At 42.9% G+C, this 24,624-nt stretch overlaps 1 protein-coding gene across 1 annotated transcript in view; it reads right to left on the reverse strand.

Annotated features, from left to right (window-relative positions):
* Positions 1-24,624, reverse strand: part of LOC144828412 (uncharacterized) — a 2,343,931-nt gene that overhangs the window by 896,844 nt on the left and 1,422,463 nt on the right. The window lies entirely within an intron of this gene.

Raw genomic sequence — 24,624 nt, forward strand, 5'->3', positions numbered from 1 at the left:
GTAAAGCAACAAACAATAAGTTACTGTAGGAAAGTAGGATCTGCTAGCATAGTCACCCCCACTATTTGCTGGTGTCATTATGTCTTTCGGAGTGTTTTGACTGGGCTCCTGCTAATCAGGACCCCAGTCTCTGCTCTTCTTCACTAAATTGGACATTGTGAGTACCTAGGTACACTCCAGATTGGCAACAAGAGTACTCTTGTAAATCCCTGATATATGGTACCAAGGTACCAAGGGCATAGGTACACCAGCGGTCTCCCATGGGCTGAAGCATGTTTTATGCCACCCATGAGAGACCACTAAAATTGAGACTTGAAGCCTGCCATTGCAGCCTGTGTAAGCTAGGTGCTAGCACCACTTCCGACAGATATAGGTTTCCCTATATCTGAGGTCACTACACTTAAAACCTGTAAGTCACCCCTAAGGCAGGCCTTTCAATCCTGCAGGCAGGGTGTTTGGTCCTGAGTGTGAGGGTGCCCCTGCATGAGCAGGCACTCCTACAACCTTCAGAGTCCATTTTCCCGGGTTGTACGTGAATCAGCCATTATAACATAGAGAGTGACCAAGCATCATTATGAGATGACCATCTCTAAACTGGCTGTAACGAACCCTGTCATGTTTGGTATCAAACATGTTGGAATCATACCCCCACACTGTAAAGGGTGTGGGAGGTATGATTCCATGGACTGTAAAGCTCCTCAGGGAGGCCCTCTGTGCTCCTGGTACCAGTCTTCCAGATCCGGACAGCAAGCCAGGGCTGCTGCCGACCAGAGACAGGTCTCTGCCCTCCTGCTGCTAAGCCAAGATCAAGCAGGGGAAGGCAGAACAAAAGATATCCTGTTACATGGAAGTGTGACCACCTCTTAGACATGGTTTGGTCAGGTATGGTGATAGCTTTAAAGATGCTTTCTTGTAAAGCGCTATGAAGTCTGCATGTAAATATTCCTAATGCTCATGGTTATTAATGAAATATATAAACATAACCTTATGACTTATTGTGTGTGTGTGTTTGTAGACCTGAGAGTACTTCGGCTTTTTCTCATACAGCAGTGATACCTTTAGTGCAAAAATAAATATGTACCATTGTTGCCACATGTTAGTGCTATTCCTAATTTTGAACCGTTAATACAGGGCCTGTTTCTGCACATCAACTAATGGATGTTGGCGAACTTAAGAAGGTTCTGGATGTCTCTAGGGGGCTATTTGTAGGAGTATAATGTCAGCCCATGTTTTTCATGATAAGGAGACTACAAACCGTAGTAAGGCACTCACCTCTCACAGCTGATTCATAACATGAGTAAAGGGACAAAACAGCTCCAGGGGTATCCTAGAAGATGCAGCTCTTATGCCATGAGTAATATGTCCTCAATATAGCAGGACGGTGTAATTTAGGAGCAGCGTTTAAGTTGTATGGCCTTCATGTGCCCTTGTATTAGACATTAGTTCAGGATGGATTTCATTAGGCAGAAGTAGCTCTCACTATTGAAAAGCTTGAAGACCCCTTTCTAGAATGTATATATGGAGCAGAACATCATCCTGCACATTTGCCAGCCTAGATTTAGACCCTATCTAGGCATAGAATCAGGACTGGCTAATATATGTGAAAACCTTATTTTGGCTATTGGTAAAGGAATAGGGCACTTTACCCCGCACACTTTTATTCTGCGTGCCATTACCCCACAGTTTTTACACCACAAAATCTTTTCCAATGGAGGGATTTACAACGCATTCCCCATTACAATGCAATTTACTATTCTAACTCCATGGGGTGTTACTTTGGGGAGTGCGTTGTAATAGTTTGCCGTATAAAGCCCTTTGTTGTAAACGATTTTGTGTTGTAAAAAATGTGGGATAATGGCATGCCGAGTAGCGCATGTGGGGTTAAGGATGTTTCCCTTGGTTAAGTCCAGTAAGCAACCTAGATATGCCTTGACCTCTCAGCTGCTCACTACATTGGCAGTCTATCAGGATTAAGGCTCCGCAAATATTCATAATCAGGCACAAGGTTAACAGGGGTTGGAGATGTGGAAAACAGGCCAATGAAAGCTGAGGAGGTGGGGAACACTAGACTACAAGACCTGGGACCCGATTAACAAAAGTAATCTGAGACAAAATCCTAACTTTTTGACTTTCAGTATTCACAAAAGGCTTTTAGTTGTAGTAATGTTAGGAATCCTAACTTTTCTACTACTAAATGCCTTTTGTGAATACCCAAAGTCGTGTAGTTAGGATTTTTCACAGTTTAGTTGTAGTAAAGTTAAGAATCCAAACTTTACTACTACTAAATTCCTTTTGTGAATACCGAACGTCGTAAAGTTAGGATTTTGTGTCCGATTACTTTTTTGAATCGGGCCCATGGTGTTCAATAAATTCACTTTCTGGTTTTGGGTACACTTACACTTCAGTGCATTAGGGTGGACTCGTATGTATGGCCATTCATGATATATAGCATGATATATAGAATGATGTTCCCACGCACAAGGCTGGTCATACCCTGGATCAGGTACTATCTAATTCCAATGAGACCACCTATAAATCCATCCACCCTCTTATCTGATCAGACCATTCGATGGCCTCATTTGACTTGATGGGTCCCCGGGAGTATGTGCAAAAGAATTCCCCAGCAAACTATAGTCACAGGCAATGGCACAAGCTCACATCCACACTTTTTAATGAAACTTTGACCCCCCCCCAAATTACCTACCCACTGACACTGTTGAAGGACGTTTTAAGACCTTTCAAGATTCTATCAGAAACACCATAGATACCCTGATTCCTATGAAAAAACGGGCAGCACCTCCCACTCGTCCCCAGACCCCCTGGTATTCGACAGAGCTTAGAATAGAGAAGAGCAGGTGTAAAAACCTTGAACGACTCTGGCGCCGCTCCAAGAACATGCTGACCAAAGGAAAATTTAAATCTGCCCTTCACAACTATCACAAAAATCTCAGGAAAGCCTGGAAGAATTACATACCCACCCAAATCGATCAAGCGGAAAATACTTCAAAAACTTTGTTCCACATTCTTAATACTCTGATCACTCCCAAAGCCTGCAATCCGGAGGAAGAGTTTTCCCAGTCCTTATGTGACAACATTGCCGATCACTTCACACAAAAAATAGAGGACATATACAACAAAATATTCTCCTCTAACAACAACTCCAGACCTCCCCCTATGCTAGGATCCGCTGACCCCCCCAATCTGTGCACACTGAAAGATTTCCCTCTCCTCACGATACAGGACACAGAGAACCTACTAAAGTCTGCAAAATCCGGTCCCCTCTAGACCTCATACCAGCTAAAAGCGTAAAAAAACTCGCAACAGAATTGGCGGAACCCCTGTGTCCTGTTCTTAACTGCTCCATCAGCCAAGGCACACTTCCTAAAGAATGGAAAACTGTGCAGGTCATGCCAATCAAGAAAAACGACAAATTACCATTGAATGTTGTCACAAACTACCGACCCATTTCACTGCTTCCTCTGTTAGCAAATTGCTAGAAAAACACATTAATAAGCACCTTTCAGCCTTTATGGAGTCCTCTAACTGCCTTGATATTTCTCAATCAGGGTTTCGACCTCGGCACGGCACCGAACTGGCCTTGGTCAATGTGATAGATGACATTCGTATGCAAGCGGACGCAGGCCGGGCAGTAATTCTTATGCTGCTCGACCTGTCGGCCGCGTTTAATACTATCTCCCACCAGATCCTGCTAGACAGATTACATTCTATCGGCATTCGGGGTATTGCCCTTGAATGGCTGAAGGACTTCCTCAAAGACCGAACTCAAACAGTTAATCTTGGACCCTTTAAATCTAGCACCACAGCGGTAACTAAAGGCGTTCCTCAGGGCTCCTGGGTCAGCCCGACCCTATTTAATGTGTACATCGCCCCCCTAGCGTCACTTCTTAGGAACATGGGGTTTAACCCAATTTCCTACGCAGATGATACGCAACTTCTTTTGTCTTTTGATAAAAATAACCCTAATATCCAAGATACATTTGCAAAGGGAATGAAGGCAATCTCTTCCTGGATGAGCTGCAATTTCTTGCAGCTCAATACAGGTAAAACGGAAATCATGCTCTTCAAAGATGCCACGTACTGTTGGACCCCCAGGTGGTGGCCCGAAGAACTTGGTGTAGCCCCCACACCCAAGCCAGTAGTCAAAAACCTTGGGGTTCTCCTAAATAACAACTTGAATATGGATGAACACATAAGCGCTACTAAACGAGCATGCTTTCACGCTCTTAGCCTACTGCGCAAAGTTTTCCATTTTCTTCCTTCTTCCACACTTAAGACCCTGATTCATGCACTGGTTCTTAGCCGCCTAGACTTCAGCAATGCTTTGTTGATCTCCGCAAAGGAATCTGCTATTCAGAGCCTGCAGGTTGTACAAAACACGGCGGCCCGCCTTGTTACGAGTTCTCTGTATCGTACTCCCTCTCTTCCTCTTCTACGCAAACTTCATTGGCTTCCCATTCGCAAAAGAATACACTTTAAAATCTGCTGCACAGTATTCAAAAGTCTAAACCAACTGGGACCAGCCTATCTTGCCAAAAAACTGTCCAAATACACTCCCTCGCGTACTCTTCGTTCGGAAGGGAAAGGTTTTCTTGGAATCTCCCGTATTAAACAAACCAGAATGGGAGGCAGATCCTTTTCCTATCTTGCCCCCAAATTCTGGAACGATCTTCCCCTGGACATCCGATCTTCCCCTAACTATTTGATTTTCGGGAAAAAACTAAAAACCTTTTTGTTCTAATCATGGTCCATTCCTCCACTGTCTACTACCCCCCTCTTACCACTGACCGAGCGCGGAGATACCCCATTTGGGGTGTTTGAGGCGCTGTACAAATGACATAAATACGATAAAATAAAATTTTCATAGCAATGTTTCCTTAGTTACTTTAGCTCTCTACTTTCATACACATTATCCACCTCTCGCTTACATTATTTTCTTCCCAAATAGGCCCTCCTTGGTGCAGTGATTGCCTATTTCCTCTCTCACTTGCCAGCTAGATTCTGACCTTTGAGTTTGCGGTGCCATTTTGAGGTCATTAGTGTCTGCTTAATGCTCCATACAGTAATATCTGCCGGTGAAAACGGTAAGCGTATCAAACTACTGATATACTGTTTAAAGCCACCATATCCATATTCTCTCATACCAGTTGTACTTTGTCTCCTCTGGAGCAGGTTCAGTGTGCTCGTTTTCCTCCAGCATTGAGGTAGTGTTGAGCTAGCCCTCATCTGAGATTATGCCATTCCTGAGAGTGAGATCCAGTCCTTTGTCTTTATCTCTCTCATTCACTCTCTCTTGCCATCTCTCTCGCACACATTCCCCTTTTCTATTTCCTCACTGATTCCTACTTTAGGTGGTGAAAAAATCGTGCTCAAATTCATGGGTATGAGGGACAGTAGGGGCTTTCCTAACACCAAATATCTACAGTCTTATTTTCACACTCTTGCAAAAAGTAATGCAATTTTCCTCAGAGGACTGCCCCATCTCCTGTGCTTTTCAGTAGGCCTGGGCGGTAAATCCCCTACCGCTAGCAGAATTTGGGTGATTTTGCATTCCGTGGAGAACGTGGAATTGCCAAAAATTCCGCAATCCGCGGCTTCGCTGAATTTTTGCTTGTTCGCGCTTTCAGAATGGGTGTTCGCAAGATATTTCTCACCTAGCACGCAAACAGCATTCGTGAACATGAAAAAGCTTTGCGAATGGGCGGAACAAGCAATTCCACGTGTTCGCGGAATTTTTGCATGCTCGTGGAGATTTTTTACAGTTTCGCAGAGGTTTGCGTAGCGCGACTACGCAAATTCCGCCCGCCCCTACTTTTCAGTTTCATCCTATGTCTATCGATCTAAGTACCAGGGCAACATTGGCTAAAACTCCAGATGTATGAAAAAGTGATGTTTTTTTTTTTTATTCCTCCTATACCAATGATGGGTTTACCAGATGGGGAGACCCCTCTCTTCTCTCCAATGTTACGATGTTCCGCCCTCAGCAATGTACAACAGAGGAGAAAAAAGAGATTTGGTCACTTCTGCTTGCTTGCTCCACTCCAGTTCTTCGCATTTGTCCTTGGCCCTCGGTTTAACTGGAGGCTAAGCACCAACAGAGCCCAGGTGAAATCATCGGAATATAATTTTAGCTCATCTATTCCGCCATGCCACTAAGGCCGCCCAGATTTTATCATAGCTGGTACTATCGCAGGCTATGTCCAACTCCGAGATGTAAATGATGTATTTTAAACATTCAGCAAAAACAGGTGGATTGATATTCTTCCAGGCCTTACATATTTCCCTTCTTGCTAAGACCATTAGATAGAAAACAAATTTAGTCTCCAGGTCATTAAGCTGGTACTCTGGAATCAGCCTAAACAAAACAGTCACGACTGTAATTGAAAATTGTATGTCCAACACTTCTGCTATGAATCCTTCTAATTGTGACCAAACATGTATGAGCCTAGGGCATTCTAAAAACATGTGTAGGTCATCCATAGCGGGGGCTTTACATTTTGGACAGAGGTATTCTGAATTCGTGATCTTGGCAAGTTTTTATGGTGAAAAGTATACTCTATACAGAGTGAATAAGTGATTCCTTTTTAGGGGTGCGGACTTCACTATTGTATGTAGCATCATAAATGAATCCTTCCACAAGTTTTCTAAATTATTAAAATCCAAAACCGCTACCCCACCCCATTGTTTATGGAGTTCTTGTTGCGTAATTCTCTCTGTCTCTAACATAGTCTCGTACCAATAGGATACCTCTCTTTTCCACCTTCCCTTTCTATTTACTACATCTATCTTAACTACTAAATCATCTGGGGCCCATGATATTGTGGCCCACCAGCTAGACAGCTGGTAGTACTTAAATCGAGTTAAGGTTCCACCCGTCAAATTAGAAATGGTATTTTGGAGATCTTGCTATTGTGAAATGCCTGCCATTCTAAGAGGAATTGATAATTGGTCTTTCAGGCATTCAGGTGTCCCTGGGGAATCCCATATTGGAGCCTGAGGCATATAATACGGGATTCCTAGCTTTCTCCTGAAGAATACCCAATTCTTCAGGGCTGTATCCAATATCTTCAACCTCACTTTTTTGTAAAATTTAGGATCCCCAAATTTAAACAGGAAATATTCATGACCTTGGGGAATACCCTGCAATAGCGCCTGAAATAACCTACCCATTGAGGACGTGTCTGCTTTATCTGCCATTAACCTAAAGTTTTTAAGGTGGAATGAATGACAGTAGATTCATATGTCCGGTAGTGCCAGCCCTGCCAGCCTCGATTTCCTCCTTAGTTTATTTCATTCTTTCATTCACCATAAAAACTTGCCAAGATCACAAATTCAGAATACCTCTGAGGTCTGTGGGCTCTTACAGCGTTGGTCTTCAACCTCACTTTTTTGTAAAATCTAGGATCCCCAAATTTAAACAGGAAATATTCATGACCTTGGGGAATACCCTGCAATAGCGCCTGAAATAACCTACCCATTGAGGACGTGTCTGCTTTATCTGCCATTAACCTAAAGTTTTTAAGGTGGAATGAATGACAGTAGATTAATATGTCCGGTAGTGCCAGCCCTGCCAGCCTCTATTTCCTCCTTAGTTTTTTCCAGGAGATACGAGGGGATTTTGAATTCCATATAAAGGAACCTATTTTCCCCTGAATGATCGCTATATCCTTGGGGCTAAAACTCAGTGGTATTGAATTAAACAAAAAGGTCACCTTAGGCAAGATGACCATTTTTATCAGGTTTACTCTCCCGAAGATATTTAAGGGAAGGCCAGACCAACGCTGTAAGAGCCCACAGACCTCTTTATACACTTGGCTTTCACCAAAGGCCTCAGCCTGATCGAAAAGTCGGGGAATTGCCACTTGAGGATTTGTAGTAAACATTAAAAGGTCATCTGCATATAATGCAATTTTTAAAACTAGTTCATGCAAAAGAAAAGGCGTAATCAACATATCTGATCTTAACTGGGTGGCCAGCGGTTCAATATATAAATTAAACAATAAAGGGGACAGGGGACACCCCTGCCTTGTACCGCAAGATATTTTCACCCAATCTGTGAGAGCGCCAATAACTAAAATTCTGGCTTTTGGGTTTAGATATAACATTTGGATTGAAGATATAACATTTTTGGGGAATCCAAATCCAGTCAAAGCTTCCCAGAGGTATGGCCAGATAACTTGGTCAAATGCCTTAGCGGCATCTATCGCCACAATTGTTAAGGGGAGTTTCTTGTCAGTGGCATAATCTATTGCGGCAATAGCCTGGAAGGTTAATTCATTCAGCTGCCTCCCTGGCATGAACCCCTCTGATCCTCGTGCACAACTGATTTAATTACCTTAGCCAATCTCGCTGCCAAGACCCCGGCAAAGATTTTATAATTCGTGTTGAGCAGTGAGATCGGCAGGTAAGACTCTATAGCCAGATGATCTTTATTAGGTTTCAAGACCAACGTAACTGGGCCTCCAACCAAGTTTGAGGAATAGGATCTCCTGTCAATGATATTTTATTAAATAAAGTTGTGAGGACAGGCACTATGATGTCTGAACCTATTTGGTAAACTTTAATTGGAAGCCCATCTGGGCCTGCTGCCTTTCCCTTCGCCATTTTTCTCAGCTGGGTATATACCTCTCCCTCCTTAATAATGGAACTCAGAAAGGAACTATCCGCCGCTGTTAGCTGAGGTAGGTCAAGTTGTTCCAACCAATTCCCTGCACTTTGGGGTAACGGGTCGCTATTCCCTGTATATAGCTTTTGCATATAGGTTTTAGCCTGTTCAGATATCTGGTCGTTACTATATGATATGGTACCTGTGCTATTGATTTTTAACCCACTTATTTGGTTTCTGGCCCTATCCATCCAAGCCTTCCATGCTAAGAGACGTCCACACTTTTCTCCGTACGAGAAGTTCTGCAACTTACTGGCATCCCATCTATCCTTAATAATCTTGTCTAGACTAGCCTGATATTTAGCTTTTAATCCCTCCAGCTCTTTCTAGATAGCAACCACGTTCTGCTGCTGATCTAACGATGCTGTCTGCAGCTGCTGTTCCTTTTGTTTTATTGAGGATACAGAGTCCTCCTCCGCATTTCTCCTGGCCTTATTCCTGCTGATCATGGCGGTGGTGAAGTAACCCCTTAAGTACGTTTAAAAGCTTCCCACATTATTTGGTCAGATGCAGTGGCACTATTAAATCTGAAATATTCTGCCATCTGCTTCAAGATACCATCTTTTAGATCTTCTTGGAGAAGTAAAGATCTATCTAGAGTCCACCGTCTACTCCGTGTCTCTTGCTGGATCTTAATAACTAACTCAACTATTGAGTGGTCAGATAGAATAGCAGGGATATAAGAAATAGCATCAACTGCGAGAAAAAAACCTTGGTCTACAAAAAAAAATAATCAATACGTGAATGATGTCTATGTCTATGGCTGTAGAATGAATAATCCCTTTTTTCCCTATTTTTAATCCTCCAGACATCGATTAAATTTAAATCTTTCATAATATTTTTCAATTCTCTTTTCGATTTGTAAGGAGGGGACAAAACGGCCCTGGGGGTACGATCTAAACTTGGATCAAAAACTAAATTAAAATCGCCTACAAGAATGACAGGTATACTTATATCGGAAAGGCTAATTTTCAAATTTAGAAGGGCCTCTGAAGAGTCTAAATTAGGTCCATAATATGCAAATCTCACATTATCCATAATCAGAGAGACCGTTAGCCATCTGCCTGAACAATCTGTTTCATACCTTTCTACTCGGATCCCACAATTAGCCCGAATAATCACTGCCACCCCCTTAGTGCTTCCACTTTGTCTAGAACAAAGCAAGTCTTGAATCCACTTTTGATTTATAAAAGCTTCCTTACATTCTAATGATTCAAGATGGGTCTCTTCTAACAACAAAATGTGCGCCCCCGATTTATTCAAGAACTCGCAAATTCTATTCAACTTCTTTCTCTCCCTCAGGCCATTCACGTTCCATGTTATTATTTTTACTTTGTTAGTAGTACTACCCATTAGATTTAGATGAGTATTTCAAATGTGTCTCGACACTAGGCCTAACATTTCTATTTGATAGAGTTTTCTCCAGTTTTTTGGTTCTATGAGGAATATATTTTTCTATTATCAACCCCTCTCCCTCCCCTCCCACTCCCACCCCCTTGAGGAACCCCCCCCCCCTTGAACTTTGGCGATCATGCCGCCATTGTGAGACCCTGTCCCAAGCTCGGATTCCGCCTCCTTACGTGTATTTACTAAGTGGTGTGCCTACTACCCTTAAACGTGAATATTTTCATTACTTCATTACTTCATTACTTAGAGCAGGAATGCACCCTATCTTCGTAAATATGGTGCATTCCTGCCCTCTCCATTTGTTGAAACGCAGAAAATTGTCTTGTTGCGTTGTGTCAAGTGTTAGAATATCTGGCCCCTGGTCTAGAATATTGGTGAGCAACAGAAAACATCACGTGCTTGTCAGGCTACTTGTAACATTGGTCTACATCAGCAGACAACAGATTTATCAGAATATTTTTGAACGAGCACTAGAAATGCAATAGCTCTTGTGTTTGCTTGAGTGAGAGCTATTTGTGTTGTACATGACAATGTCCTTTACCTATGTGTTATGGAGAGTATGTATGCGGTATGTAGTGGAATTATGTGGGTTGGATAGGAATTGTTAGTTGTGGAATTGTGAGGCGTGGAATTGTGTGGTGTGGATTTGAATTGGGTAGTGGAATTATATGGCATGGTGTGCAGTGGAGTTATGTGGATAGTAAATGTGTTATTTAGTGTATCGAAATTATATGGAATAGGATTGTGTGTTATGGAGTGGAATATTGTAGAATGGAATTTTTTGGTGTGGTGTGGTATGTAGTGGAGTTTAATTGTGTGGTGACATCTGTAGAGAAATTAATCAAGGTTTACTTGTTGGTTCAAGACAGAAGACGCATTATGGTAAGAGATGGTTTAACAAAATATGTTCTAGGGCACATGGTGACCTACTTAGGGCCTTGAAGGCCACCTCAAAAGACCGTGCTCAAATAGCTAGTTTAAGATCTGCGTACAAGAAAGCCATCCTAGACAGGAAAAAAGAGCTGAAAGACGACGCTTGGGCTCAATTACTTGCCCCGGATACCCTGAAAAATAGTGGGCTGTTTTGGAAAATTGTAAACCAACCATTACTTTCAGGTGAGGAGAATTCCCCACTTGAGGCTAACATCCCGGATGAGGGCTGGATTAAACACTTTGGCAAAATATACTCTGACCCAAGTAATGAAACACAAATGGGTGACATCCCTCTTAGTACCGAGGGTTCTAAGGTAACCTTCGAGGTCTCAGAAGTTGAAAGAGTGATTGAACTGACCCTAAAAAACAAGGCTCCTGGCCCTGACGGGAAATCCCTGCAGATGTCTTCAAATGTGCACCAAAATTCTGGTCGAAGATCTTGTGTAACGTTTATAATGTTTTAAACTATGATAATATACCGGCCTCGTGGAAAAAATCGATCATCATTCCTGTCTTCAAGAAGGGAGATAGGCAGGACCCCTCTTGTTACAGACCCATTTCCTTAATTGACTCCTCGGTCAAAATCCTGGGAAGGGTCATTTTGCTTAAATTGAATGAGTGGGTGAATGAAAGAGGGGTCCTGTCCAATGTGCAATATGGGTTTTGACCAAAAAGGAGTACACTAGACCAATGTCTTAATCTGAAATTGCTACTGGATAAATATACCAAGGCCAAGGAGGGGTCCATGTACCTGGGGTTCATGGACCTCTCATCAGCTTTTGACCTTGTAAATCGGTCAAAGCTGTTGAAAATCTTACTCAACATGGGATTTGATAGGGCTCTAGTTAACCTCCTGGCGGATTAACATTCTGGCTTACTAGCTTCCGTCAGGGTTACCTCGGAGGGACGCTGTTCTAGCCATTTTAATTCTGATAGGGGGGTCAGGAAAGGATGTATCCTGGCCCCCCTTTTTTTTACGATATACATAAACACGTTGGAACCCGCACTAAAGGAGGCCACTCTTGACATTCCACGTATAGGAGAACTTGGTATCCCAGTTCTCCTCTACGCGGATGACGCTGTCCTTCTTTCGCGGACCGGGGTTGGACTACAACGGCTCCTCGATGTTTTCGGAAATTTTATGGGTTCCCTGGACCTTAAAATAAATGCAAAGAAATCCCAGATTATGATGATGGGTAGGTGCTCCAGGAAGAAGTACTCTAAAACTTTTTTCTGCGGCAATGAAGAACTCTGTAGAGTACCTGCATTCCCTTATCTTGGGATTACCTTTGATGAAAGAGGGAACTGGGGACCGCAGTTAAAAAACAGAAACATTTCCCTCGCAAGATCTACCTCTGCTTTACAGGGTTTCTCTAAAAGATTGGGGGCCAGGCCTATAGAGGCACTAATGAAAATCTACAAAGCGAAATGCCTTGCAGTGGCCACATATGGTAGTTCAATTTGGGGTTACAATTCCCCAGATTGTCTACAGACCACCGAAAACAAATTTTTGAGATCTGTTCTCTCAGTGCCACAGTCTACTCCCTCATATACTATTCATACTGAACTTGGGGTAGGCTTCATTTCGGATATGATAAAAATGGCTCCTTTAATATCTTGGTTGAAGACCTGGCTAAATCAGGAAATTCCCCTGAATCATATCATTCTGAAAGATTGTCTCCAATTAGATAACAATAATAAGATTCAATGGTTGACATATAATAAAATCTGTTTTGCTAAACTAGGGAGACCAGAGCTTTTTTCCTCACCAGAGGTAATAACTTTAAAGGACATTGCACTAATTAAGGGTGCAATGGGACAAATGTTAAGCTTGGAGAGAGAACAATTGGAATAAAAAAAAAAACACTGTGAGGACTAACCTTATCATATCCAGCCAACAAGGACCTGAAATCTATCTTAATATAGTGAATCGTCCATATAATAGGTTTCTTTTAACCCGATTCCATTTTAATATGATTCATTTAAACCTTGGGTATTTCCCTAAATGGAGTACCCCTGAAAATGCAAAGCCGTGTTCTTGTGATAACTTTTCCACCCAGAACACAATGCACTTTTTGATGTTCTGTGGTCATTATACGGAATTAAGGTTGGAATTTTTGGTCCCCATTTTAAAGGAGGCTGGGTTCTTGCAGGTTAAGCCGGCTCTTTTGTATTTGCAATTATTACAGACCCCTAGGATCGTTTTTCATGTTGCCAGTTTTTTAGTGGGTGCTGTCAGGATTAGGAACAAGAATATGACTGATGGCCCTTAAATGTATTGGAATGAATTGGGATGAAGTTCAGTATAATCTTTGCACTATGGATAATGGTAGTCAGGGCAATCATATTGATTGATGTTTTTTACCCTTTTTATGACTTCATTTTATGAATTTTTAAGGAATTTTTTAAAGGGTTTGATATTTCCTTTTTACCGTGTATACTTTGTTTTTAATGTGTGTAATTAATCTAATGTATTTCATGTAACCTTTGTATAGTACTATTGTCTTTTTATGATATTGATTTATCGAAATAAAGTATTCTGACTGACTATATGGCATGGTGTGCCGTGGAGTTATGTGGATAGTAAATGTGTTATTTAGTGTATCGAAATTATATGGAATAGGATTGTGTGTTATGGAGTGGAATATTGTAGAATGGAATTTTGTGTTGTGGTGTGGTATGTAGTGGAGTTTAATTGAGTGGTGTGCTGTTGAATTTTGTGCATTATGTGGAACTGTGCGGTGTGGATTGGATGTATGTGGTGTGTTGTGGGATTGTGTTTTTGAGACGGAATATGTGCTTTGGTGTCAATTTATGTGGTGAGTGGAGAACAGAGGACGGGATCACATGTACGGGACACATATCAAGGACACAGTGGAAAGTAGATGTGGTTTAGGAAAAAACGTTTCTGCATGTTAAAGAAATGCACTTCTTTGACTTTTGAAGAGAGTTTGCTACATTTTACATTGTCTTGTTACATACTTTACATGGCAAACATTTTCAGGGTTCGGCTCTGTGCATCTGCCCTTGTAAAACGCTCACTTTACACAAACTAACGAAATGTCAACATTAGTTTAATAATGCGGGCAGGTGAAGAGCGAGTACTTCGATGCACAGTGTGAAGAGGAGGCAGCCATGAGAGCGACAATTAGGAGAAGGGTGGAGTGATGGGAAGAAGGGCGAGAGAGGCGGAGAAGGACAAGGCAAACACGCTTGCCTTTTTATTTTTGCAAATGTGTTCATTGAGCATATAAATTGTAATACTGAGTAAAGAATAAAATGTTGCTGTCTAAATGTAATGTTCATATGTGTTCAAAATTAAATTAAAATAAAACGCATAAAATTAAAATGAGTAAATTTGATGTTATTTAATCTCTCAAACTCTTCCATTTAAGGCGTGAACAGTTCATCCAGTCCTTCATGTGTTTTTGTGTTCCTGGCAAAGATAATTTTTCATTGACCAATCCAGTCCAGATACAGCACACTTGGTATAGGACAGATTTTATTTATTGTGTCGGGGTTTCCAGCATGGCTTAGGTAGTTGAGCGTTAGCTGCTGGGGAAGGAACAATGGTTCGAATCCGGGCATTATATATGATCATAAAAAAGAGGATAATTACACCTGCAATTAATAGCGCTTTGAATCAACAGGTGTGGGTTATGAAGAGCTATACAGCAAGTTATGAAGTAAATCTTCCTCTTCCTCCACTTCCCCCTCACACTAAACTGGAAAGAGCTCTGAGTTTATAGAATGCCCCTTTCCTTTCCTACCCAATTACCTGCTGTTTCTGAGATCTCAAAACACGACACTAGTATCATTAGGCTGACTGGTGTTCTTTAGTCAAAGCTGTGTTTCGTTGCAGCTGCAGGCAACAAGTGTAGCACATAAAACAATAGAAAATAGCAAAAGTGAACCTGTCAGGGTCACATCTGCAGAAACGGTCTGCTGGTGATATAACATTTACTCATCTTCAGCGTTGCATAAAATATCTGCTCCAAGTGTCTGCATGTAAATTCCTTACTGAGAAAAGCGTGGAATTAAAGTTCTTGGAGTCCTTTAATTGCCAGCTGGAGGTGGCTCACAATAATTTTTAGTCTTTAAGAATTAAAGGGGTGAAGTGGCAACCAAAGGGCTAGACGCCTTTGTAACAACAAACAGAGGGGCAGATTTACAAGCCCCTTGTGACACATTTATGCTGCTGTTACGTCACTTCTGTCACGCAGTGGCGGCGTAAACCATGCGCCATGTTGCGTCACCTTGTAAATAAGGCGCATCTAGGGAGATGCATCACGTTGCGACTCCAGCAATGTGCTGCCCTTACGCCATCAGATGCGTCACGCATCTGTTTATCCTTGCGCCATGATGCGCCGCTTTGTAAATGCAGCGCATCTGTGGTGGCGCAAGGGTAAACTTGCGTGATGCATTTTACCTGGTGTATCCGTGCTGATATGCAGGAATGCTCCAGTCCTTGTAAATCTGCCCCAAAGTCTCAAGAGCTGCTCTGTCTCAGAGTCTGGGAGGGCTGCTTGCTCGACGGGTTTAATGGCGCAGATTTATTTATTTATTTATTTATTTAATGACACTTGTAGAGCGCGTACAATTACCCGTAGGCGTCTCGGCGCTAATATGCAATGATGTCTCTCCCTGATTGGTTTGTTCAGAAGCCTGGTTTACTGATTAAATAACCACGTTTTCAGTTTTTTTCTGAACTGAAGGAGTGAGGAACTTGTTTTTATGTGGTTTGGTAGGGTATTCCAAATTTTGCAGGCCCCGGTTGAAAAGCGGCGGTCACCCCAAGAAACTGTTCTGCTGCGTTGGACCACTAGTTGGTTAAGTGAGGTGGAGCGAAGCGTTCTGGGCGGATTGTAGGGAATTAGTTGCTCTTTAAGAAAGCGTGGTCCTTGGTCCTGCAGTGTTTTGTAAACTATGCACAATGATTTAAATGTTGCCCTGTTTTGAATGGTTAACCAGTGGTAACTTTTCAAAGTATCGGAGATGGGTGCGAATTTGGGTTTTTTGGACAGCACGCGTGCCGCTGCATTCTGCACGGTCTGTAGTTTTTTGGTAACTCTGTTTTGTGCATTAAGCAGAAGACCATTGCAGTAATCTAACGATGTTAGGACCAGAGAGGTGACTAACGTCTTAGCTGCTGAGTCTGGTAGATAAGGTGTGATTTTTCTTATCATTTTAAGCTTAAAATGGGCGTTAGCTGCCACCTTGTTTGCGTGGGCCATGAAGTTGAGCTGGTCATCGAATGTCACTCCTAGGTTTCTGACCTTAACGGTGGGGCAAGGAGGGGTTCCTAGAGCCGATGGCCACCAGACTGCAGACCAGGCTGGCAAAAGATTGCCAAAGATAACCACCTCCGTTTTCTCGGAGTTGAGCTTCAGGCAATTCCTTGCCATCCACTCACCGATGGCATTCATCCCTCTTTGGAATCTCTCTGCCACCTCCTGTCCATTACCCTTTATGGCCAACACCAGTTGGGTGTCATCGGCGTATGAGGTTAGGCCCATCCCATATGCTTTGATGACACTAGCAAGGTCCGACACATATATATTAAATAGTGTCGGACTTAGGGATGAGCCTTGGGGAACCCCACACGGTAATGACAAGCCAGCTGATTGAAAAAGGCCCAGTGTGACCGCCTGGGTTCTGTTGGCCAAGAAGGAAGCAAGTAGGTCCCTAGCAGTGAGCTGAATACCCATCCTTTCGACACGATCGACCAAGATCTTGTGGTCGACCGTGTCGAAGGCTGCTGAGAGATCAAGAAGGACAAGCAGAGCTGTTCCTCCTTGATCGCGGATGACTCTTATGTCATCAGCTGATTTGATGAGAGCGGTTTCCGTACCATGGTGTTTACGGAAACCGAACTGAGTGTCATCCAGCAAGTTGTATCTTTCTATATATTCCGACAACTGCTGATTCATAGCCTTTTCAGTGACTGTAGCTAGAAAAGGGAGGCTCGCAATGGGGCGGTAGTTTTTTAATTCACCTTTATCTAGACCGGGCTTTTTGAGCAGGGGTTTGATCAGGGTGTTTTTTAATGAGTCAGGGTAGGTTCCAGATGTCAGTATTGTGTTACAGACATGAGTTATGATAGGGATGACTGTGTCTGGCACAGTTGCGATCACAGAAGTTGGGCATGGATCCAGAGCTGATCCAGTCTTAATCGATTTTACTATGCCCTCAACTTGGTCAATGGTCAGGGGTTTAAAACTAGTCATGGTGTTTTTGTGGGTGATCATGGGGGTGATAGCACTACTACTACCCAAGTCTGATTTGAAGACTTGGTAAATATCGTTTACCTTCGCAAAGAAGAACTTAGATAAGGCATCGCATAATGCTTGTGATGGGGGTGGATTAAGATCCGGGGTGTTTCCAGAAAGAGTTTTGGCGATGTTATATAGCTGTTTGCTAGAATTTTTAGCAGTCTCTATATGGAGTGTAAAAAAATGTTTTTTTGCTGCTACTATCATTGCTTTATAAGAAGCAAGAGCTTTTTTATATTTTTCCTTATTTTCGCTGTCGTAAGTTCTTCAGCTGGTCAGGAGAATGGCACAGGCTCCACTTGTTATGAGCCTTTCATGCTATCTGTTAAATGGCTGTTTACGTTTTGCCAGATTGCTGTTAAGCTTTTAAAGTACAAATGAAAATGCTTTGTAAAAATGCATTTCATGTTGGTACATGGAATGCATTTTTACAATGCTTTTTCATTTGTACTTGAAAAGCGAAACAGAAAAACCTTCCTGTTTCAACAAAAATTCAGAAAGCCTACAAACGAGCAGGAAATGATTAACAAGCTTTGGAAATTAATCATGTGGAACTGCCTGAGAGAGCCTCATGAATGATTGGAAGGGAAGGGGAGGAGAAGCAGAGAGGTGGGGGTGGAAGAGTGAGCGAAGAGAGACGAAAAGGAAAGCAAAAGTAGCGCTGTGAAAACCAGAGCTAGTCCTCTTAATGCACTTAGATCTGCTAAACAGCATTTATTATATATTCCCAGGGTCCATAAAGTTAGATTAGGTGGAGCAGCTGCGAGGAGCAGGACAGGCACAGACAGCAGCGCCCTCTGCTCTAAGGCAGGCTGTAGCACAACCCTCCCTCTCCATCTGCCGGGCTCTGCTGTGTGAGGCACACTGGAGCCCCGTGACTGATTGGGAGGGGGGTGGGAGAGCAGGGAAAGTGGAGCCAGGAAATAAACAATACAAGCATTGGCATAGCCAATTGGTCTCGCCTTCGGGGCTTTATAAGTGTTTAGCCAGAGCTATTGACTTTGTCAATGTCTTTAAGCTGTGCTGTAGAGAAGTGTGGCTGCTATGCAGCATGCTGATAAGTTTTAATAAAAAAGTGTCAGGAGCATTTTTGTTACCTTCTATATGACCAGAAGGCATTATGTACAACTGAACAACAATGTTTAAAAAAGTATGTGCAATAAAAAATGTCCTCAGTTTTCTTTTGATTTTGCAATGCTGGCAACTCATTTCTGCCTGTTCCAATGGTTGTTTGTTAAAGCTTTTTTTTGAGGCGGCATAAACAATCGGAGGGTGAAGGTTGGGAACTAGCACCTGTATTATGACAATAGCAGCGGCCAGATGCTAGGGGAGAATCAACAGATGCTAGATTCCGAGAGCAGGCTGAGGTGGTGCTGAGTGATGCTAAGGTGGTAGTGGTGGTTACTGGTGCGGAGACTATGCTCAAGTGAAGCTGAATGATACTCAGGTCTCGCTGAGTGATGATAATGTGGTGGTGTACTAGTACAAAGGTGATGCTGAGTGATACTGATGTGTTGCTGAGTGTTGCTTTGGTGGCGCTGAGTGATGCTGTGGAGGTGCTGAGTGATGCAGTGGTGGAGCTGAGTGATATTGTTGTGGCCCTGAGTGATGCACGAGTGAATAACTAATGCTGATATTTTAAAGCAATGCGGATATTTTAAAGTACATTCACTAATGCTCATATTTTAAAACAATGCAGATATTTTAAAGCACACGCCACACGTGAAAGAAGAACCAGAAAAAGAAGCTGTAAATCAACTGTCTGTTTAGTGTGCGAAGAGGTCTGGCAAGCGCAGTAGTTTGTTGTTGGGTAGCTTTGTGTGCATGTTTAAAATGTCCAGGAAGCATTCAAAACCAGGAGGCACATCTAGCGAGTGGTGTGCGATGTGCTCGCACTGTAAGGGTGCCCAAAAGCGAGGTGCTTAATGAGTCATGACGAGAGAAGAAACCCAGAAGGCAACTGTGCGTGTAACCGTGCGCGTAACCACATGCTTTAGGCCACACAAAAAGCGTGTGGTCAGCTTTTTGAAGCCCCTTACTAAAAGTCTTGCCAAAGTAGCACATGCGCTGGCTCAGGCAAGACCAAAAAACGAAACTAGTGCTGGTGAAATTGTAGCAGTGCTGAATAATAATGCTGATAAATAATCGACAATTATTAACACGCAACCAGGTAGGAGGCAGGCCAGGGGAGGCAGCAGTAACACAACTGGAGTGTTCAGAGTGGTGGGAGGAAGAATGCTATATTTAAATGTAAGAACCTAGGGTATTGAAGCTGAGCACAGACAAACACTAACAGAGCAGGAAACCAAGAAAGGAAAGAGTCCCTCGGAGAACAGATCAAGAACCACAGCTGAATGAGACAGTACTAAGCCACTGCTCTGTGGGAGGAACAGAAGAAAGAAAGGAGGGACAAAGAGGCTGTACTGACCACTAGCAAGCAAGGATTTTTATAGGACACTGACATAGACAAATCAAAAGAAATTGCAAAAAAAGGGATGGACTTGATGCACACAGACTGATTACTGCAGGTCTCGAAGGAGCAGGCTGCTATGTTGCTACAAGCTGGCATAGGCTTTTCCCTTAAAGCAGAAAAATACTACTGTTCAGCTGATGAAGTTAGATGACTTCATTTTTGCTGATGTTACACCTTGTGGAGGGGTAGTGTGGGACTTGGACATTTAAATAAAGGTAAGATGTTCGCAACTCAGTGGCTACTGTAGCAGTCGTCCGAGAGTCATGTGGATAAGCCTAAGGCACCACAAAGGATTAGTCTGAGGTCAGTATTGCACTGTTCTATATAATAATGAATTTGCTAATCTGTTAAAATCGCAATATAGAAAACACGGAACCCTATACAAAAGAAGGACCCAGGGCAGCATCTTAGAACAGAGTAGACATGCATTATCTGTCTCAATGTTTTCCCACAATGTTGTTTGCCCCTCAACATTGTCACATTCGGGTTGAATAGTGGTCTCACCCATTCACAGGGGCAAATATTGCTAACTGAAGGTTGCAGTCTTTAACTTCTTTACTCTACCCAAGTGGTGAGTACATTTACTTTGCCATAGAGTGTCCCTTTGAACGTCTGGAAATTCTGCAGGCCTGCAGCCTTTGATAGCAAACTGAATGTGTCATGCTTTTGACCTCTTCTATGAGTATTTGTTTTCTGTGTGCTGATAATGTATAGAATAGAGGTGGGCGAGCCAGCAAATTAACAGAGAGAGCTGAGGTAGAGGCAAACTGATGGTCAACCATGGCTTTAAGAGTCCTAATATGAGCAGAACCGTTTACATATTTTCCATGTAAATCGTGCAACATACAACACACAAATCTCTAATTTTCAAAAGGATATTTTTGTGGATGTGTTTAACTATAGAGCATTAGAATTCAGCACTACATTTAGTGGCATTTGTTACAAGTTATATTTTCCAAGCATCAATTTAGAAACATTCGTGCACCCAACACCCTAACATGATGATATTGCTGATTCAGAAGGCAAGTCTGTTGTCATGTGCCTGTGATTTGTGGCATAGGGGGCTAGTACAGGCTCATCAACATTATAGTTTATAACTCTTAGAGTAGCCGTGCGCTTTACAACTCCTCCTGTTAATTCATGAAACTATATATATATAAAAGTAATTATGTCCTGCACACATTCTAATCTGGTGTATTTGAAGGTGCTCATAAACGTGACAAGAAAGGAAAAGGAGGCTGAGTGAAATAAGATTATTGTGACACAATTTGGTAAAGCAGGGAAGCCGGGATTGTTCCTCTTTTTCCTCATTGTGCAATTAAGCTACTAGAATGGTATCACGTTCTCTACCTTTTTACATCAGAGATTAATGATCTGCCTTCAATTTTTTTGCAGACCTACATCATACATTTCATGTTCACCGTGTTATGTTTCCCCTACTCCTTAGGCTCTTTGCCAAAGCGCCGGGACACTCCTAGGAGCAGCCGTGCGCTATAAAAGAGCATTTTTAGCATAACATAACATAACATTAAGTTAAATAGGTCCCCTTTTTACATGCCAAGCCCTTTTAAGAGTAGGTGAAATAAGACGGTCTCAAAAATGATCATTGATATAAGAAGGAGGGTGGCAGAAACAACACAAAGGCTCAGCTTGTTTGGTCTCTAAAGTCCACGGGGACCTCAAGAGGAGTCCGAGACAGGCACTTGTGGGCCTGAGGCACAATTATTGATATATTTCTAAGTAGCCTTATTTCAAGTGTAATTCCTGCAGTTGTGGCTTATTATTCAGAAGTTGAAACCTTGGAGCGCACATATGTAAGGAAATACTTATTTCTACGTGATCACCCTCTAACTTTTGGACTGATTCTGATGGGTTTTCGACTTTAAAAGTGCACTGAGTCCTGCCAAACAGGCCTTAGTGCCAGTGCTCTTACCCTTAAATGGTATATGTCTAACTGGTCTACCGACAATTGGCATACGTTGACTTATATATTCTTCCCTAGTATATGATACCAGGGGTAGCTGGGGCTTGTGAGTTAAGTTAAAAGAGACTGCACTAAAGACGGGACTGCACCTTTTGAACCTTAAGCTAGCAAAGAAAGGACTGTGCCTGTGGTGCCCTGCTTGTGGTAAAGTTGCCCACCCTGAGCCCAGACAGAGAAAGTGACTTCAAGAGTCAATTGACTGACTCCCTGATACAGCCACAAGACCACAAAAGCTGAGAAGCCTGCACCCTTGTGAGCCCAGTGCCAAGAAAATTGTTGTGTGACGTACCACTGAGATGCAGCCTGGAGACCACATCCTGACCACCAAAGTTGCCCTTAAGTCTCCTGGGCATGGGAGAGTCGTAGAGTTCACGTTGGTTGCCCTTCATGGATGTTACTACAAGTTCAATAGAACTGTTGGTTTTGCTGTAACCGGAGACTAGTAAAGCAATAGCAACTGGTTTGGTGCTGAACCTCATCAGGACTTCGTAGGACATCAACCCTTAAGGCCAAAGTTCCCCCTTTTGCTCGAGGATTTCGAGGTGGCCACAGAAAGACCCCAGACATTGGCTCAGCATCCTTGGTTGATTCCTATGGCAGTTTGCCACAGAGCCTCGAACTGGGCTGGAGACTGCTTTGCTTGTGAGGTAACTGCTCAGGTGTACCTAACAGGTCCCTCTGATTAGCGAGAGTAGACATTTAGCTGTTTTCAAATCACTTGTCGTGTCTTACCCTAAACCGCTGGTTGTGGTAGATTAAAATAATTTATTGTGCTAAATGAAAAGCTCTCATTTATTGTTCCTTTAAAAATGCATAGACCCGGAACTGTCTGGTGGATTCTCGTCATTGAGCTGTCTATTTAACCCCTTCGGTGCTGATGACGGCGCCCGTCCGTCATGCACCGCGCTGGGCATGTGCTGATGACGGCTGGGGGCCGTCATGAACCCGCCCACTTCAAAAAATGCCGCACAGGCGCAGAATCGTGGCCGCGCCCAAGGGGTTAAAGATAAAAACACAACCTACTTGTATACATTGGTGTCAGATTTTTATTGTGTCGATTTCTCTTCCTATTTAAATGTTTTGGTATTTCTTAATGCTTCAAACTTGTTCCTTTAATAAAGTCTGACTGCTCTGAGCCACAATTATGCAGGACTGAACTAGGGATTTACAAATGAACCTGACTAAACATGATAAAGAACTGTGCCATTACTAAACAGTAAGTTTGCGCAACCGCACCAAATAATAATTTCACAGCACATATAATGGGAAAAATCAAAACTGTTATGGAAGCATGCTGCTAGTTGAAAAGTCCTCTGACTCTTGCCAAAATAACCTGTAAAATACAAGACAGACAGGATAAGGTTAGTTGCTAGACGGGTTTGCCTCTGCAAGGCTGATAGGATTAATTCAGATTCACTAAAACTCCAGATCAGTGTCTGAACGATTAGTATACTAATAATCACAGTGAATCACAAGCCAGGCTCGAGGAGGAAATGATTTCTAAGATGAGGCAGATGAATCTATCATATTTGTGTGCCAGAATCTGTCAAGTTCAAATCACGCTCATGCATCTATCACTGCACTACATTATAAACCGCACCTAAAGAACAAGTTACTTACCTTCGGTAACGCTTTTTCTTGTAGATACAGTATCTGCCTGTGGATTCCTCACCATGTGAATATCCCCCTTGCGTCAGCAACATTCGGAAATTCTTTTGTAGCTTCGCGCCGACGTGGACGACGTCGTAGAGGCACGGCATCGCACGCGACTCCGCGGACGTCACCGACACTACAATAGGCCGACGCCGGCGTGATGACATCAGTTCCGCCCTTTTTTCCGTGCCTTCGAGGCACACGGACGGACCAATGACAGTAGACATATACACAGTATACGCAGTAAAAATATCAAGGTTTACACACACAGTGTGAAGCAAATGCAATAAAACATTTGAAATAAACAAAACCTTGACAATAAAATAAATACATTACAGAGATTCTGGTATAGAAGAGTGGACAACAGGGAGGCGGGTGGGTCAGTGAGGAATCCACAGGCAGATACTGTATCTACCAGAAAAAGCGTTACCGAAGGTAAGTAACTTCTTCTTCTGATAGATACATCTGCCAGTGGATTCCTCACCTTGTGAATAGAGTCCCACAGCAGTCCCCACTCCCGGAGGAGGGTGTCCACTTCTCTACACCAGAAAATCCTGGAGGACAGAGCGCACAAAGTGGCCGTCCCTCCTCACCTCAGTGTCCAAGCAATAATGCTTTGCGAAAGTGTGGAGGGAGGCCCAAGTCGCCGCTCTACAAATGTCCTCAACCGGCACACCTCTTGAAAGTGCAGAAGTCGAAGACTTAGCTCTAGTAGAGTGAGCTCTTATACCCTCTGGACGATTCTTACCGGCCAAAGGGTAGCAGATCTTTATACAGAGGATGATCCATCTTGAAAGAGTCCTTTTATGAACCGCTCTTCCATTCTTGCAGCTAGCAAACCCAACGAAGAGCTGGTCATCCATTCGATAGTCTTTAGTTCTATCAATATAAAAACTCACCGCCCTCTTGGGGTCCAGACGGTGTAGCCTCTCCTCCTCCTTGGAAGGGTGAGGATAAAAGGTAGGAAGGGTAATAGATTGACCTAGGTGGAAGGGAGGCACCACCTTAGGGAGAAATGCAGCCCTGGTCCTAAGAACCATTCGATCAGCATGAATGGTCAAGAACGGGGGCCTGGAACTAATAGCTTGAAGCTTGCTTACCCTCCTTGCCGAGGTGATCACAACCAGGAAGACCGTCTTAAAAGACAGAAGCCTCATGGGACACTTGTGTAAGGGTTCGAAGGGAGAACCCAACAAGTAGGTTAATACAAGATTTAAAT

Source organism: Lissotriton helveticus, chromosome 4_1, assembly GCF_964261635.1.
Source record: "Lissotriton helveticus chromosome 4_1, aLisHel1.1, whole genome shotgun sequence".
Taxonomy (NCBI): Eukaryota; Metazoa; Chordata; class Amphibia; order Caudata; family Salamandridae; genus Lissotriton; species Lissotriton helveticus.